Here is a 14,170-nt window from a genome sequence, read left to right on the forward strand (position 1 = left end):
ATGCTTTGACCTTTGAAGACCGGACACACCCCGCTTCCTATCTCAGAGAGATATCGAAGCGTTCCCGAAGGATGGGTGTATCCGGAAAGTTTTATTGTTCGAAATGCTGCTATCTATATCCCACGTCGGTAGTGAAAGTGACAGATGTATAAATATACAATTTTTTCTGGGCTCTGACTAATTTTTGTGTAGAGACACTTCCAAAGAAATCTACCTTGGGGAGTTGGTAAACCACAGCAACTTATATAAGCCGTATTTCTCTATAGCTAACAAGGTAGTAAACCATCCAATGGTGACAGACTGCCTCAATTCTCAACAATACAAAATGTAATGGCAACTGAAATCCAAATAAATGGAGATTTGATTTATTTTGCTCTTTCAATAGCACATAATTTCCAATTTCTATGAATATTTCAGAAATTTTGAATCAATTAGTCATACCCAAGTCAGAGATGAAATCGAATCGCTATTATTTAAAATAATTAATGTTTGCCAGTAAAATGTCGATTCCCCCTCCCCCAAGAAAATTTTCACTCCGATTCCTCCAGAAATTTTACATCAAGATATGCAATGTCATTTTTGATTTTTAATATTGAAATCCACTGTATCTATGGCACCGAGTTTAAACGGAAGGGCTTAACTCGCCGTTCAAGTAATTTTCGAACGTTTAATTAAAGAGGCATCTCGAGGAATGTTTTGGACAAGGATTTCCAACTGATGGGATCATTCAATCGGATTACTGAGTTGACTCGAACGGCTAATTGCTGTTGCCGAATAGATTCCAGTAATTTCTAAGGAACGCTAATCATTCTTAGTTAGATATTTGTCTCATATTTAATAACAAATGCATCAAACAGTTCCAATATCGTCGTGATTAGACGTTGGCGTATATCTCTCCACGATGTACGTCATTTTCGGGTTTTTATAGCAGGGATTATCCATTTTATTTCGCATTAATTGGATTATATTCCGCGTGAATTCTTCTCTTTTTTTAGGAACTTCATAAGAAAATTTTAAATCTTATTATGAATGGGTAGGGGGAATATTTTATCGAAAAATTTAGCATGTTAATGGCCAAAGAAATGAGTTTTTTCTAATAATTATAATTATCTTTTCGTTATTAAATGTTGTGATGAAAAAAAAATTGAATTTTTAAAGCTTTTATTTAATTTGAAAAATCTGTTAATTTTTCTCATTTCTAACAATTTTTTTCCTCTTCTCGCACACATCAGAATTGCATGATGGCTACATCTTCATAGAGTAACAACAAATCAAAGGTTTTTTTAACACAGTTGGCTGAAGCGAAGATATATTTTGAAAAGAGAGAAAATTCAACTGTGACCCTGCGGGGAATCGAACCCACGTCCTTTCATTTTTCCGGGTGGACGTACTAGACTACAGAGGCAACAAATATCTCAATCTTTCCTTGGAGCTCGTGTGCACTGAACGGGACCGTTCATGGACGGTCGGACCTAACTCAGTCCAAAGCTCACATAAAAAAACTTTGTATGGATAGCGGAGAGTGACATCACATCCTCGGATAAGTCGCCATCTGGTTGCATTGTTAACAGTTGTGAGCTTTGGAGTTAGGTCTCATTCAGTGCACACGAACTCCATGGAAAGATTGCGATATCCGTTGCTTCTGTAGTCTAGTGGCGCCTAGGGCGTTCACCCGGAAAGTAAAAGAACGTTGATTCGATTTCCCGCAGGGGGCAGTTGAATTTTCTTTCTTTCAAAAATATATCTTCACATCATCCAGCTGTTAAAAAACCTTTGTATGGATAGCGGAGAGTGACATCATCCACGTAATAACTATTTCATAACTTTTTTTTTGGGGGGGGGGGAAGGAAATGAATTTCTCATTAATACAGTAATTTCCCGTAATAAGACAGTTTATATAGCTTTTGAAAATAATTTCTAGCTCTTACGGCAAATTCAAAGTGTACAAAATCCAACCCGTACAAATTCCTTGTACGGGTTGGATACCATCGACCGCCCAATAATTGCGCAAGTGATTTCTCGTGAAAAACTAATACGGAAATTTATTTTCTCCATTTTAGTATCGGAAGAATATTAAGGGGTTTATAACATTTTGAAAATTTGTGACGTGTTAATTTTCCAATGGTCAGTTACGCGCTAAACACCAAACGAAAAAAAAAATTTCCCCCATGCAGCGAGTTGAAAATGAATCGAAATATTCACCCCTGTTAGAAGCCAAGAACACTTATTTTCTTTCACGATTGGCGATTTTCCCTCTTCGTGTGGAGTGATGCTATTACCTTGTTATTACGTGTTACCTTCGCCCTATCATATTGGAAAATTTATCACCAGATTTGTAAACTGTTACCCAAACGAGATCTATTGGAAAAATTGTTTTCCCAAAGTCAACACTTTTTTTGTTAAAATGTGGTAATTTTGTTTCCTTCACTGTTAAGTCAAATCTTTTGAGAGCAATGGGAAAAACTGGTTTGCACACAAATTTAGCTTTCTTGATTACTCTCGGGGCTATAGGATTATTATTAGCTAAAAAACACCTAAGTTGTATGTTTGGTGCACGTTCGGTGAATTTGGCAGCATTCGAAAGTGACGTCATCAGTTTTTATTGCGTTATAACTCCATAATTATTGGGCAAATCAAAAAAAACTGAGAACACTTTTCCATGTTAGTTTTCACAAAGAATCGCGTCCGTCATTATTATCCGTCATTATCCGTCGATAGTACCCACCATGTTTATAAGTTATATCCAATATATATTTTAAGGCCTGGATTACACTATAAATGTTTTATGAAAGTTCTTTTATAAAACTTGAAAATGCAACCACTAATCTTATCTGTGGCATTTGCTCGAATATAACCAATAGGCTTATTGGCTGGTTTTTTTTTCAAGTTTCGTAAGAGATCTTTCATCAAACTTTTATAGTGTAATACGGACCTAATAAACTTTTATGAACATTTTTCTGGGTATCATGTTTAATCAGTAGCATTACAAAATTCTCAAAGAAAGCTGAATATAAACTAGAAGCACAAAATGTAATTTTAATAAAAATTTTGGTTCTTGGATGAAAATTTCATGCGTTCTATACGAAGCTGCGTCCCGTAAAAACTCTATTATGAATTTTTTTTTTAAACTACGATACGTTTTAGGTTCAATAAAATTTGATTAAAACAAACAACGTTGTTCGATAAAAACTAGAATCACGGATTCGGCTCAACTAGGATCACCGATTTGGGAATCCTCACTGACGAGCGGATTAGGTTTTCAGCAGTGGTGAAAAAAGCGTATAGAAAGCTGTTTCATCCTCAAAACAGGTCTCTCCGCGTTCTCTTAAAGTGATCCTTCCACTTTTCAGGGGACTTCGTTCGCCCTGGATTTGAGTATGCCGTTAAGTTTCGGAGACCATACCTAAAGAGGGACGTTTGCTTGGTCGATGGGTTGCAGAGAAGAGCTCTTGATGGCACACGGGGGCTTAAGCTGTGATGAAAGACTTGATTTTTTGCAAATGTTCAATTGGAAGAGCGCAGATATCGGGGGGATATAATATATGATTGAAGTGTTTCCAATCTTCCACGGGATGTATAAAATGGACCATGAGTTATTAATATAATACACCGCCAATCAACTGCTTCAACAAGGGGACACCGGTATCGATTGGTAAGAGACAATTCAAGGATGTGTTGTGTCGCAGGGAGTTTTTCTGTAATAGGCTTTTTTCCCCAAAATCGAGCACAACTCAAGTCTATCGCCATGGGTGATAGCATCCGGCTAGATAGGATGTATGATAGCATCCAAACTATATGTAGTAGGTAGTAAAAAAACTATATGTAGTCACTAGGTAGTAGTACTCACTACTACCTAGTGAGTTTTGTGCCGGAAGTGTAAGAGTGCGCACCGCACCTAACAGTCTGAGCACGTATCTAGTGTTGTGCCTGATTTTTCAGTGTTGCCATCTACATTTCAGGAGTGAAGTGTCATGACTGAATACTTGAATTGCTTTTAGGTCTGTTGTTCTCTGTGGCGAGGCTTTTTTTAACTGGGAGATCGGCTCGAAGTCGGGAACCACAAGAAACCAACTTCAGTAGACCACCATTGTGGCGTTCGAACCCGGGACCTTGCGATGCGAGTCCGTCACTATGACCACTCGACCACCACTGTGACTCTCTCTAATAGGGTTGTTAATAAATGGAATAGCTTACCTCCGGGGTCGTGAATTCTAACACGATTGATACGTTTAAAAAGAAATACGATAAACATGTTGGGATAATTCGAAAAGCTACCCGCACTTACATGAGACAACCAATCCTTTTTATGGAAAGTATGTATATTTACATTTTATCATAATTATTTGATTTTTATTGCACTTTTTGGGTTCCTGTATTTTTGATGTACACTCGGCAACCATGTTTTTTATAGGCATCTTATCTTTTTTCAGCCACCATGTTGGGCATTTTGTCTGTTGTAGTGTTTGTGTTTGTATTACAAAAAAAAGAAATTCCATATTCATCAAACATAAATTTCATTTTGGATTTATTGTATCGAACTTATATAATTTCTCTCATTTTCAGAATTACGCATAATCACAGGTAAGAATGATAAATGAAGTGAGAAATTCATCAAACCTATTCACGTGATCAGTGATTGAAATAACAGAATTTATATAATCACTTATTCCTTAACATCTAAATACATCTTAAATTAGTTTTCTGGGTTTTTCGTGTCGGTTCATTTTTCCCAATACAAATGCACAATCTTTAGCTGATGTTTATCGAATTGATGCACGAGTGAAAGAAAACACTGCTTCCACAATAAGCTACTTTTGTTATGGCTCGTGGCAAATGCCCGAAATGGTAAAAAAAAATGTGTTGGACGAAAATTGCTTTTCCTGTTTCAACAATAATTTGAAGAATGTATATTTGGATAGCGTAGTAACTACAGAATGGGTTTTGAACGGTGAGTAGAGGCATATGCGATCCCGTATTGATCTATTTACAATCTGGGGGCACATAGGATCTACCTTTGGTAGCAAGGAATTTCTTCCAGAGAAAATTTTGAGTTAGAAACTTTCAAAAAGCACTTAAATTTTTTTTAGAAAAGGCCTAGGGAAGGTATTTTCTTAGAATATTTTAATTTTTTTACGAAAATGTTTAAAAAAAATTGTTGACTTCGGGTTGCGCTCGAGCACAAATGATTCTCAACGTTCTTAACTGAAATAATTTTTAACATTCTTAACTTGAATGATGCTGAACTCAAATGATTCTTGCCTTAAATCATAGTTTCCCAACCTTTTTTGTCCCACCGCCATCTTCTTCGGAATTTTTTTTTGTCCCATAGAATCCTGTTATACTCGTAGCTTCTACCGCCCTCCTGGAACATTCCATCGCCCCCAGGGGGCGTTAACACCCACGTTGGGAATTACTGCCTTAAATGATTCTTAACGTTCTTAACTCAAATGATTCTTAACGCTCTCAACTCAAATAATTCTTAACATTTTTAACTCAAATATTCTTATCTTAAATGATTCTTAACGTTAAGAAATGTGTTGAACATGAGAGAAATCAGATACTTTTGTTAACTTTTGTGAAAATGTATATTTTTTCTGCATGTTTTTGTATGTTCTCAGTACAATCCTTAGTCGATTTTTGTATATATGTGTACCGCCTTAAACGATAGACTATTTCAAAACTTGAAGCTATTCCAGAATCTTCAAAAAAAGTGCGTAGCATTAAATGTTTCCAACTTCGACAATGAGTTTCATAGCATGTTGTATTTTGTACCTAAATTTTTGAACATAGCGATTTTCAAAAATGCAAGCCATGTTTTTCCTCTTAAAAATGTGTGTTGTGTGTGGATTGTTTTTCATATATGTTTTTTTTTTTCTCCTGCTTCCTCTCATGCTTTAAGTGCGATTTTAAATCACTACCGAGACCTATACAGCACTTTGGTATTTCTCACCTACAGAAAATTCTTATAATTCACGTAAATTTGTTTTTTTTTCCCATGAACCAAAGTTTTATCCGTGAAGGAACAACTCAAATCTTGTATCCGCCAAAAAAACAAGTAGAAAAAAATAAATAAAACATCGACTGAAATAAGAAAATCCCCGAAAATCCCTCGAACACGAAAATGTACTTGAGATTTATGCAACGAAAACAAAATATAACGCGAAGGCATTCCTTTTTTTTACCATAAACCTTACGAAAAATACATTTTCTGGAAATGGAATTCCCTTACCTTCTTCCATACTTCCTCCTATATAGAGTCAATTCCATATAAAAATATTTACATGAATATATACATGAAATTATAGAAATATGTTCATGGCAGGTATATTACGAAGGTGCAAATCGCATTTTGAAGACACCGCTGTGTATGCTTATGTCAATACACGGAATTTTGTTTCAGATTTAGTTCACGGAATGGAGTTATTAGGAATTTATGTGGTGTCTATTCTGATATTCGGAAATTTTTTGTGGCCAATATTCTCAAATTCCTGGATTGTACAGTATATGTTTGAATAAAAACCACGGAAAATTTTCTTGCTGAATAATTGAGGAGAATGTCGACGTCTTTGCTCAGTCTCGTATAATAATGGTAGTGTGTATCCCCCGCTTGAGTCCCTAAGGACCTCCTCCTAACCAGAACATGACCCGCCGCTCTGTCTGAACGAAGAGATATAAGCAGATGGTCAAAGACCTGGGCCGTGCTGGAAAATGTCCCTAAGGACCCAGAACTCATCAATCATCCGGGCATTGCCCCGGTGATGCATGTTACCTTTGGGTGGGATCATGTTATAGTTACCGAGATAAAACTGCGATCAAGCACAAAAATATTCACTAAAGAACAAAAATATTCATATGGAGAAACACGATGGTTCACCTGGTAGTGGTATCGTTATCTGCATCAGGGTCTAGAGGTCCCTGGCCGTCTCATCAGTATCGCTGTTCCAGGTTTGAGAACCAAACCTGTGGTCGGCTGAAGTTGGACCTCTGGCTAACCGAGCAAGCGCACTGGCCATTGTACCATAGATACGAGATATTCTTTCCCTTAAAATTACTGTGGGCTGGGAGAAAAAAAATCGTGATCAATCTCTACTGCCGCCATCTGGATGCCATTCGCTATACGCAATTTACTGTCATTAACGAATCGGGTTGGAAATGAAAGCGCCATGTATCAGTGGCCTCCTCAAGCTCGTTAGGGAGAAAATATCTTATATTCTTCCACCAGGTGGAACCTGGGACCTGGCGGAAATCTTCACGGTGGTAGACGAGTATCTTACAACCACGCCACTCGTGCGCTCGTTATGAGAGGCTTTACTGTCTCTACTCAGCAAGTCGCGCGTTGTTTAAGGTGAAATTATACCTCGTTTCTGTAGTATAATGGTCAGTGCGACTGCCCGGTTAGCAAAAGATCCCAGGTTCGATTTCTCGTGGAGGCGACGGAACTGTTTCTCCAAGTTCACCTCGGCATAATATTCAGAATATATATTGATTTAATGTGTTGCGAGTCGAGATCAGAAATAATTATCAAGCTCATTTATATGTTAATTTTCTGTATACGTTATATGGAATGAAAAGAAATTTCATGGAATATAACTAATTTCGGAAGAATTAACGACTTCTTTCAGTAGAAAAACGGAAGTAAACGAGATTAGCACATGTGCTAATCATAGAATTTCTGATAGTTACTGACTTTTTTTTAATGCTCATGCTGATAAATTATCCCCTAGGTTTTCTCCCATGTCTGATAGATAATTAGTCAAATTCCTCCCTATCAAGGAGAAGCAAATCTATTCCCGCCTAATGATAAAGAAAAAAAAAAATAGTTCTCTACAGCTGATTAATAATTCTCAATTCATCTCCTCGAACATTCCTCGGTAATTCGAGGATATTTTCCAACATTTTCCCCCATACCTTAATGTATTCTTGGAAATATTTCTCATCTTTCTTTGATCCCTCGAGCGAGATTAATGGAAAACGCTAGTCGGTAAACATGAGAGTGAAAGTTCCAGAAGAAGAAGAGATGATAGAGAGCTGAGCACGCATATTTTATTCAAGTTCGGGTGGTTGTGCTTTCACGAAATCCCATGGCCTCGGAATCGATTAATTATTAAAGAAAACGATCCAATGCTAATGCCCTGCCCGGAGCCAGAATTTCTGGACGCATAATCCGCACTTTCTTACTTCAGCGAAATTTTTCACGATAATAAGAACCCGGTAATTGATACTTGTAATGTATATGTGCCTAATTATGCTGCACTTTAGGATATAATCCCCCTCCTACACTAAATGGAACCAGTAATATACACCCTAATTGTGATTTGAGCATCAATTAAACCAAAGCTTTACCGATGATGAACGGTTTTCTTTCTAAAAGGTCGGGTGATGTTTCTGAAATTTCAGTGGTTAGCATCCACTATGAGACGTTGCCGAGTTTTTACCCCTTTACGCAGAGGCTTTTGATTATGAATTTGACCGATGTGTAGCTGAAGTAACAGAGATATATCTCAGAAACCGGTATCTTTATTAACATTTTGGAAATGGGGGAATAAAGATGAGTGGAGAAGGTTTTCTTCTTGTTCTTCCCCTATATGTATGTTACAAATACAAATACAACGCCACAACAGGCAAATTGCCCAACGAGGTGGCTGACTTAAGAACATCATGGATCCCCGAGCCCCTACCTACTACTGCTACACCACACATGCACCCCCCCCCCCGCGGAACCCCCCAACGAATCGGTACATGCGGGAATGTGCGTGTACGTGTAGTGCAACCTGACGTAAAGTTTGTTTCTGTGCAATGCTTGTTATGTGTAGTGCTATCATATGCCCCCAGTTTTACTAACTATGAGTGAAGTGTTATGGTTGAATGATTTATCGTTGTAGGACTGTTGCTCTCTGTGGCGAGACTTTTTAACGGGGAGATCGGCTCGCATTTGCGCCTTGAAGTTGGGAACCACAGAAACCCACTTCAGCCGACCACCACTGTGGGGTTCGAACCCGGATCCTCGCATCACGAGTCCGGCATTATAACCACTCGACCACCACAACGGCGACAAACAGTCCAGCTTAGTTATAAAAACATAGAAAATTGAACGGAATTTTTTCGTTGTAACCGAAGCATCGTTACAGCCGAGGCTGATATTTTGATGAGCTTTTTCTATAGATCAGAGGCAATAAAATTCTTTGCATGAAGTATTTATTTCTGTATGATTAGAGGATGACCAATTTGATCGAGAAAAATACGGGAAATTGGGATAAATTAATACGGACATCACTGATTCTCGCCAAACATGTTGCCAAATGTCAACGTTATTATCTCTAATATTGTTTATAAACAACCCCTTTACAAGAAAAAAAGATTGTTTGCAGCCTATCTGCTAAAATTTTGCAAATGGGCAATTGCAAATTGCGCGATTTACCTGTTGTGTCCTTTGTATTTGTGTATATTTATGTTTGCATTTTCAAACTATATACGTTCGGAAGGTTTTGACCACCATTTATACTAGGTACTTTGCCTAGAGTCAATGTAGTGTGATATCGCAAGAGCTTTTTCACGTAAGTGTTGGGAGTGATTGCTGCATAAAGACAAACAATGGCAACGAAAATCGCAAAAACATAAGAGAAATGAAGAAAAGTCATCATGTTTTTATTCTTTCATGTCTATGGCAAAACCTGAAAATATATAACTGCAATATATATATACTGCAATACATTAATTTATAATCGGAAAGTTCTGCAAACATTGTGAAAGCTGGCGTTGCCTGCCAGAAAAGTTGGCAGCTCTGCTCTTATAACGCCTTATTCAGCTTGAAAATGTAATTCATGTGTAGAGCCGATCTGTAAATGCCAACTAATTTCTCAAAAGAATATTTTTTATAAAAAATGGTCAAACCCTTAAACATCTTCGAATGATATTAACAACTAGAAACGTCCAGTTTCTCAACAATTAGCTAGAGAAATCAATCAGCATTGAACCGGCTGCATAAACATGACTAGGTTCTCAGTTCCATCAATTTCATTTCCAAATGAACCACTTACTACTTTGATGACAGCTCCATCTCGCAGCGATACTTTACTATGACATAATATTTACAAAAAAAGAAGAGACAACTACCATGTATCTAATAAGTCAATTTTTCTATTACTTTCGTATCAGTGGTCAATGTTCATAACTTGTTACCATCACCGAATGAGTCATTCTGATATGCATCCGTTCCGCGTGTTAACAAGACTTTCGGGTAATGAAACAGGGTATTCCAATAATGTATTCGAAGCGAGATGATTGAGAAAATTGAAGCGTGATTGAGTGACTGATGCAACCTCCGTAATCACCTTGATTGGATGCAATAACCGCTAATGAAAAGGGCAACTTCTCTCCTAACTAGTCGAGAAATCAGAGGGTATTTAAAGGTTTCGAAGCTCACGTAGAGAGAGAGAGAGAGAAAGGATTACGCCATGGAGAGGATAATTGTACGGAATTGGTGTTTAAAGGTCTAGATAAGACGAGGTTTTTTTCAATTAATGTATAAGTACATCTTTTAATCAACTAAATCGACTTGGCATTTGGGGGCCATCATTTCAATGAAATGAGTTTCCAGATGCGTGCCATGACATGATAAGAATGAAAACAGGAGAAATAAGTTATCCAGACACGGAATCGCTTGCGAAGAAACAGCAAACAATTCTTTCGTATCTATAACTGGAAAAAAAAAGAAGATGAAAGTAAAGTAAATGCGATCGATTTTCCAGGGAAAGTTTCAGTATAACTAATGGGGAGAAGTCACAGTATATTTTAAAGGCAGTATTGGAAGTAGGGGTAGCGAGTGTCACACTCACACTCAATATATAGGAGTCGATTCTTTTTCGTTCGGTAACTGGAGATTTCTTAATGATCAAGGACGGAACTTGTTTTCTTGTTTTTTTAGATTCTCTTGGAAAAGTAAAGAAATTGCGAATATCTACAATTTTCTTAAGTTCTTGAAAGTCCAAACTATTTTCTAGAATCCCGCTTTTTTCACAGTTTTTCTTTCGCAATTATTTTCGATTTGAAATTTCATGAAAATATGTAACTGGAAGATACAGAAGAGAGTTCTAAGGTCTGGTTTATCCTAAGGTCCTATAAAGAACGGATGCATTCGCCTTGGTGATTCTCAGCATAAGCCTTCATCGGCAAGAGATCTGGCAAATTCAAAATCCTTTTTTATTAACCCCGAATAGGAATATTTCGGAGCCGTTACGACAGATGTATTCAATCTTTTCCTTGTCACGAGCACTGCCTGTACCCAACCTCAAAAGAAGAGCATACTTACGAGAAGTTTGAATGTTTTGATTGAGTCAGTCAGAATGATTTCAATCTTGGAATGGAATTTGTTAAGGGTGTTCAACTGGAAAGTTGATCAAGTGCACGTGAGCACGAAATCGGACACGAGCATCGAATTGAGCACTCTGGGTGCTTCAGGGAGCACCGTGGTGCTCGCGAACAACGGGTGGAAGATGCCTGCCGTACGGCATGACATTTTCGCTTTCATTCAAAATGAAATTCGGGATAAATAAATAAAATATCGATAAAATAGAGTTGCATTCGAAGAGTAATTTACCCGGTGATAACAGCAATCAGTGCCATCATGGAGACCAAGGTGTCAGATAGATTAGCCTGGCATTTCAAAAAGCTCTAGTCTATACTACTTCTTGTTTACACTGTACTCGTATTTACTTTCGCAAATGACTATAATAAATGAATTTCTAGGAATACTCACGAGATATTGATGAAAATCCACAATTCAACGTCAGCCCGAAACCACGGTGTTTTATATTTATATTTTTTACTAACAATCCGAGAACCTGATGATACTGAATTCTCAACATTACTTAAATAATGACAAGCGGTAATGCCGACAGCCCAGGAATTTGACAATATATACCGACATCCTGGCAGCTTAAAATTGACACTACCGAAATCCGCACACACACACAAAATATACCTAAATCCCGACCATCCATAATCTCAACAGACCAAGAACTTGACAATAGCTTACCGAAATGAAAGGACCGAAACAAGCCATCGAAATCCGACAAAGTTTGGAATTAGCCCAGGGTTTCTCAAACTGGGCTCCGCGGCGCCCTAGCACGCCTCCAACCATTGTCAAACGCGCCTCGGAGCGGTGGCTCTGACAAAAGTTTTTCGAAGAGATTCTCTTTGTTAACCTGCTCTGGGGAACCGCGGATAAGCTGTCCTAATCACACACAGTTTCTGTTAATTAAAAAAGGCTTTTTGGAAAGGTTAGTTACTGAAAATTCTGTGGAAGGTATTTATTGTGCGCCCCCCCCCCCCCACACACACACATAGGTCGATCTTGCATATACTCCCCCGTGTCTGCTGTAAATTGTAAGCTGACATTTATTATTTATTTACTAATTGCTGTGGTAGGCCTTGCGAGGCTCTTATTCTACTTTACAAAGAAGAGCAGGTAAAAAAATACAATCAAGAAAAACACTGAAGGGAAAAAAACAGACCAATTAAGAAAGTTATAAAAAAAAATGAAAAAAGTGAAAAAAAAAAATAAATAATCCGAATAGAAATAAAAATCCACAATACAGAGTGTCCTGTAAGTGCTAATGCGGCCTTTATCTCATCAACTGTCCGTCCTATAGGTATGATTCCATTTTAAAAAATTCTCAAAAGGCTTTCAAAAACTACCCTGTGCCAGTTTTCAGGGTGAGAAAAAAAAAATCTACATTTTTATACGTTCCCCTTATCCTCCAGCTTCGAATTAGAAAATTGTTGCCTTGTCTTTTCTCAGCAAAACAAAACAAAAACCCCATGTTTTTTAACTGTAATATTCACTGAGACATTTTAGTTCAAAAATCGGAGAAAAGTTGAGAAGTAACAGCGAAAACCTAACGGACAACGCTCCTTCCCCTCATTTATTAATGCTGTTCTTTCCCAACTTTTCTTCCATTTTTAATTCGAATATCTCGGCGAATATTGCAGTTAAACGTACGATCTTTTTCACTGGATTCAGAAAAAAACAGGGCAATAAATTTCTAATTGGAAGTTAGAGGACGGGGGGGGGGACCATATAAAAATTCAGATTTTTTTTTATTTTACACTGCATTGTCACTCTGAAAATTGGTATAGAGTAACTTTTGAACACGTGTTGACCATTTTTTAAATTGAAATCATATCTCTACGACAAACGGTTGATGAGATAAAAAGACCGCATTAGTACCTGCAGTGCAAATATATATACCAGAAAGACGTCACTCTCTCCTGTTAATACAAAAGATGCAGAAAACTGGCTCAATGAAGAGATATCGGTGTTTCAGGGAAGGAAAATTCATCGCTGTCCTCATGGGGACTCGAACCCCGGTCTCTCTTTTGCCGGACGAGTGCTCTACCAACTAAGCTGCGAAGACAGAGTTCCCTCCCCGGAGTGTATATGTATGCTGAATGGCTCCATGCAATGAATGGCGGCAGCATGCTGCTAATAGCTCACAAATGACATCAGTACCACACGATGGCTACGTATATGCAGGATGACGTCACTTTCTCTTGGTAATACAACAGGAAATAGTTACTATAGTTGGTTGGATGAGTTGGTAGAGCACACTCGTACGGGTGCTCTACCAACTAGAGACCGGGGTTCCAGTCCCCGTGAGGGCAGAGATGAATTTTCCTTTCCTGAAACACTGATATCTCTTCATTGAATCAGTTTTCCGTATCTGTTGCATTAACCGGAGAGAGTGACGTCTATCTGCATATACGTCGCCATCTGGTGGCCCGATGTAATTTGCGAGCTACTAGCACATTATTGCCACCGTCCACTGCACAGAGCCATTCAACATACGTTCCAATACATCGATATCCTCCGTACATATATACAATTGAAAACGAAATGGGGGACAGTGAGAACGCAGTGTAGACAATAAAAATCAATGTAGGCAATGAAAGTCCAATGCCGACAGTAAAAATCAAAAATGAATTATAGTAAAACACACACAGATAAATAAACAAACAAATTTAAAATCGAAAACAACTTCAAGAAAAAGAAGTTGAGGCATAGCATATGATAGTGATACATTTTGTCCCGCATCATTACCACCTATATGGACATAATCACATAGAATTTCTTTGTTTAGGAAATACATGTACTATCAAGTACTGAAATCAC

At 37.8% G+C, this 14,170-nt stretch overlaps 1 protein-coding gene across 3 annotated transcripts in view; it reads left to right on the forward strand.

The window, feature by feature from the left end:
• The window catches only part of LOC149071120 (cGMP-dependent 3',5'-cyclic phosphodiesterase-like), a 95,021-nt gene that overhangs the window by 17,574 nt on the left and 63,277 nt on the right, over positions 1-14,170 (forward strand). The window lies entirely within an intron of this gene.

This window comes from Pholcus phalangioides, unplaced genomic scaffold (assembly GCF_987345545.1).
Source record: "Pholcus phalangioides strain wild (caught in Gottingen) unplaced genomic scaffold, Ppha-v1.0 ptg000019l_1, whole genome shotgun sequence".
In the NCBI taxonomy this organism is placed as follows: domain Eukaryota; kingdom Metazoa; phylum Arthropoda; class Arachnida; order Araneae; family Pholcidae; genus Pholcus; species Pholcus phalangioides.